The sequence below is a fragment of the Vipera berus genome (genome assembly GCF_964194415.1).
Source record: "Vipera berus genome assembly, chromosome: 1".
Lineage (NCBI taxonomy): Eukaryota > Metazoa > Chordata > Lepidosauria > Squamata > Viperidae > Vipera > Vipera berus.
The window spans coordinates 286,472,007-286,478,006 of NC_138202.1; positions in this window are offsets into that span (position 1 = coordinate 286,472,007).

The following is a 6,000-nucleotide window of genomic DNA, read 5'->3' on the forward strand; positions in this document are numbered from 1 at the left end:
GATTTGTGCTTCTTAGATTGTAAGCCGCCCTGAGTCTTTGAAGAAGGGCGGGATATAAATGGGATTAAAAAAAATGTACACTAATGGCTCCACATCAAGCTGACAAGCTGAAAAAGTCAAACAGTGTATCAGAAGGATCTTCTTGAGATTCTATGCTACTTGACATATTTATAAATAACTTGGATGAAGAGTTAGAAAATATCATTTAATTTTTAGACAACGCAGAGGTGATGAAGGAATGGATAATAATCTTAAAGGATAATATCAAAATAAAGGAAAATTTTGACCAGCTGGAACAAAAATGCATAATATATCAGCAAAATTAATTTTAACAATAACGAACCCAAAGTCTTTCACTTGTGTCAGAAAAATCAAAAGCATGATTTTAGGATCATAACTGGGCAGGGGTACATGGGGAAAGAACTTGGGCATCTTGGTGGATAACAAGCTGTCTTGGCCCCATTAAGCCTCGAGGAAGGAAGCCTGTAGGGAGACATGAGAGTTCTCTACATTCCGCCGGGGCCTGAAGACCTGGCTCTTCGAGCTCTCTGGCCCAGGCTGAGGATTAATCTTATTTTAACTGGGGTTTTATTTATGCAGGGACAAATATAATTTTTTTTTAAATTTGTTTTTAACTTTTGTATCTTGGTTTTTTAATCACCCTGTAAACCGCCCTGAGTCCTTCGGGAAAGGGCGGTATATAAATGTAATAAAATAAAAATAAATAAATAAAATAAAAAATAAATTGTCGGAATTCATCCAAGGCAACAGTGATTTTGAATTACAGAGAAGTAGATTTTAGTTGGACGTCAGCAAGTTTCCCTCTAATTTCTGACATGCCATGTGCAGGAAAAAATTGTTTTGTTCAGCTTTTCCCAAACCAACTATACATTTGCGCACCACAATATGAGTATACAAGTAAATTGGAAATGCGCACAATAATAACATGTTAGCATATTTACATCTCTTTTCAAGTACAGAAATCAGAAAGTATAATAATTGTACACACTTGTAAGGTTGTGCCTACAAGTGATTTGGACTCCTGGCAACCACCCCCACATTTTTCAGAGGTGGTTTGCCACTGTCTTCCTCCTAAGGCTGAGAAAGAATGGCTGGACCAACCCCCACCCACCCCCAGCTAGCATTGTGCCTAAATTTGGACTCGCAATCTCCAATTTCTAGCCCAGTGCCTTAACTGCTACACCAGACTGGCTCAATGCATACACGCTAACAAGATTATAATTTAACCTCATTAGTCATTTATCACTGATAATTGCAATCAATGTTTTGTAAGCATTTAAAATTGTCCCCTCTCCCTTTGAAATTTGATGTGCAATAAAAAAAAATTATAGAAAGAAAAAGCAGGGCGGGGGGGAAGCATTAAAAGGCATTTAGACAGAACCTTCTTGTTCATTTCCCCTATTCCTTCCTCCTTCTCTGGATGTATCCTGGACTTATTTAAACTTTCCTGATTAATTTAAAAACCGAAATGTTTATGTTGTTAACAAGAGCCACAAACCTTTTTGCATGCAGAAATTCCACAGATATTAAACCTTTTCTGGAAGGAGGAGGGGAAGAAATTATTTTTTTTTTGGGGGGGGGGGGCAAAAAAATGAAAATGAATTCAACTTTTTTTTTTTTAGGGAGGGCACTCCTCCATGCATTTCAGGCTCTATAGCTCCAAGGCTGGGAAAGCTCTGGACAAAATGCACCAGCACTTTTTTTTTATTGAAAAGTTTTTCAATACATTTTATCTTTAACAAAACAACCCCTCCCCACCCCCACCCCCTCTTCCCAACCCAACCCAACCCTCCCCCCCTCCCCTTCCCCCCCCGTCCCCGACTTCCCAGAGCTAAATACAAGGTATAAAAGTATAAAACAATCATAAACTACCATATGCTAACAACAATAAACTACTTTTAACTGCAGCAGCAGCCGCAAAGATCACTTAGTGCTCCTGGGAATTCCTGCCATAAACTCGGCCTCAGTTTGTCCTGCTGTGCTGCCAAACAACCTTTGCTGCTGCAGTTAAGCCAAGGCAGCGAGCTTGCCCAGGACTCTTCGCAAATTGTGAGGCTACAGTTTTATGTGGTTACATTTATTTATTACAGAGAGTTACCGACTTACCACAGTTCATTTTCTGACCATTCAAAGTTACAACAGCACTGAAAAAAGTAACTTATAACTATTTTTCACACTTAACGACCTCTGTACCATCCCCATGATCCTGTGATCAACCATAACAGGATAAAAAAAAGATTCTGGGGAAAAATATAATGTAATTCCAAGGGTTTATTTTGAGTACTCAACCTTAATTGAGTGTATAATCTATCTACCCAGTGTATTTATTGTCACAACTGTTCAATACCTAGGAATAAAAAAAATGTTTTCAAATATACAAGACTGCCCACTTCTACAAATATTCTAAATGCTCTATTTCAAATTATCTAAATAAAACAATCATATTTCTATAGTTTGAATTCACATATTTAAATATAGAATCTTTTTTTCCTTAAAATCTGCACTCTGTTCTTTCTTTTATCTGTGTAAGTCATTATGTATTATACAGAGCAATTAAAAGTTCAGTTCTTGGCATAACTTTAATTAGTTATTATGTATTTGTCCAACTATTTAAGGATGATTATATGCTCATACCTAACAGCATATTGGCAACTATTTAAGACAACTAATTAGATAAGGGCCTACAAAGTTCTTTTAAATAGCATCCCTTAAATACCAAAAGCAAGCTGAGCATTGTTATATCCAACCCAATAATGAAAAAAATGCTACCAAAATGATAGAGTATTATTGGTGAGATATCAATCACATCTCTTTATTACATACATTTGCTACTTCTCTTGAGTTTACATTACATGCCTGTTTCAAACAGTTAAATTTCGTTACATTACCGGTATTTTCAAATATCAGAACCAGAGTTTAAATAAAAGCTTCCTTTCTTTTTAATATAGTCAAATCTAGTTTTTTTTAATACTTTGGACTTAATTTTAACGTCAGTTTTAGAACGAAAAAAGGTTTTGTCATTAATACATTTGTAACTTGTAAATTTTCATAATTTAATGGCAAAAAACAAACAAATGTATCATCAAACAAATCAATCTGGAGTTCTCACAAATAACCAGGCTCAATATCCTATTTCTGATCCATAAGACTTAGCTCTCTGGAGAAAATTTTAATGCTAAAGGAAAGAGAAGAGGACAATCAACCAGCAAGATGGCCTGACTCAGTTAATAATAATGATGAATGTACTGTTATAAGGCCTGAAGGACCAGGTTAGGGACAGATCACGATGGCAAAAATAATCTATATACGTGGTTGCAAAAACTCAATACTGACTTCATCAAGCATAATCAATTAATATGTAAACCTCCCACAGCTGTCATCAAATGATGTGTTCTGCAGTATCTAGAAAGACAACCCCTGTCACAGACATATCTTCCACAACCTACTCTTGAAATATATTGTAAACAATTCTCTAAATTGTTTTCTTCCTTCAACACAAATTATCTAGGACAGCAATTTGTAAAACCAAGTATTAACTTACAAACTTTACTATAATAAAGCAGCCAAAATAAACATATACTGATACAGTAGCAAATAAGTAAGAAAACTAGAATTATATGCACACATACTGATTTTTTTATAGTACTGGAATAAGGCAGAGGGCTTTACCCTGTTCTCTCTCTCTCTCTCTCTCTCTCTCTCTCTCTCTGTGTGTGTGTGTGTGTGTGTGTGTGTGTGTAAGTCAGTTTCTGACTCCTGGCAACTGCCTGGAGTTTTCTTGGCCTGATGCCTTCATCATGATACTAAACTGGCTCTCAATTTTAAATTTTAATGGGGAGAGAGAGGGGGAGAGAGAGAGAAAAGACACATTAGTTGTTTTGAGTATTTGAGTAGAAAAGTGTCATATACGTCGAATAAAACAATTAGAATTTTCAAGGAAGCACACTTATTTCTCTAATGAAAAATGTTAAGCTATCTAACTTAAGCTATCAGTGCTACAGTGTTAAAAATCAGCTTGCAGGTAAGAAGCTAAATGCAGGGTTTTTATAGCTTTCTGTTTTTCATTTCGTACATCAACCTCTAAATTCTATAGAAGGAATTTTCAAATTTTTTCCATCTGCTACCTCTTCCTTTATTCCTGACTTTTCTAATTACAGTAGGACCACTAGTGAGAAACTTCACAAGAAATTAACCTTCCTTCCATTGACAAAGCTGTAAAGAAGGATAGGGATTATCCACACTGTTATATGGAGATCTGTTATAAAAAGATCTGATTTGGACACTATTCCAAGTCCAAAGCTGGGAAGAAAGCCAAGATAGACATGAAAGCCAGCTGGGTGACTGGGCTAATAATTCTCTCCCAGCCCAATTCACCTCACAGGGTTGTTGCTGTGGGTAAAATAGGAGGAGGGAGGAATAATAGAGCTGGAAGGGACCTTGAAGGTCTTCTAGTCCAATCCCCTGCCCAAGGCAGGAGTTCTTATTCCACCCCAGGCAAATGGTCATCCAATCTTTTCTTGGAAAAACTCCAGCAATGAAACACCTACAACTCTAGGAGGCAGACGTTTCCATGGACTAATTGCTCTCACAGTTTGGAAACTTTTCTTTAGTTCCAGGTTAGATCTCCCTGACAAACTTCCAGAGTATTAGGCATATTTGCTGCCTTGAATTAGTTATCAAAAGAATAAAGGTGAGATCCAGCTTTGCATTGCCCACTATACTGGCACATACACCCATTTTATACTTCATCCAGGAAAACAGGCAATGTTATGTTGTGTATCCCAGTTTACCAAGGCTTATGCCACTTTCAAGCAGCTATGTACAACTGGTACGCTCCATTCTCTTGCCTAAAACCAGGAGGTGGAATAGCTTGAGATTTTGGAGTATGGTAATCATAATATTTTTGCTTAGTCCAAAATACCACCAAAGGGATCCCATCTTCATCTTCCAGATAGTTTTCATTTCATATACTGATTGATTTATATCCCACTGAACGTTATCATAATGTTCAGTGCATTCTGCACTGTTCTGCAATGTTCAGTGCATTCCTATTACATTTTGTGTTCCCTATCCCACAAATGTCTCAATTAATTTTTCATTTTGTGTGTGCTTTTCCATGTTGGTATTTAAAGAGTGAAAGAGGCACTGAACTGTCAAAGGAATACTAAAAACAATGGTGCTATGTAGCAGCTGCTGTCCTAAGTATGCCTGTATTTTCAGAGCAACAATTTGTTTTCAAAATTGTCTAACTTTGTTGCTATAAGAACTAACTAGGGATTCTTATAAATAATTGCATTACAAACAAGAAAACCTGTTCCATACTGCTCAAAGTTTATCAAGTATGTTAGTTACATTATTCAATTAAAATTATATTACTTAATGAAAAGGAAATGTACCTACCAATGTACATAATACAAGGTTTATTTTTCATTTAATTAAAAGTTAGTGTACTTTCTAAAGTAGCAAATAATTTCCTGCAAAGAAATTTCCTATGTAAAAATTAAATCAGAGGCTATATTTAAAAGCTTTGAATGCTTAGAAATACATAGTGTAAAATTAAAGTTCAGCAAGAAAATCTAATATGAATTTGCAACTTTATTGAATTTAAAAATAGTATGTATATAATGTATTCAGATCTTTAAGAACTACAAATGACGTTTATTTTGAATATATTCTTTAAAAACCAAATTATTAGCCTTAGTACCCGGTTATCAGAAATTTAAATCATTTATTTAAATATGCCTAGGTAAGAACCAAAGAACAACTGTAGTGAATTTGTTTAGTCATATTTTCTTCCAGCAAAAAATGTACTGTATAGGATGCAGCCTTGAGAACGCAAGAATACTGTCTGCCATATGGATAAACTGCACCTTCAAACTAGAAACAAATATTACATCACTACCTTTTAAATGGAGATCAAACAATCATCCAGAGAAAGTAGAAGCCAACGCAACAGTTTCATTCTGAAATACCAACATT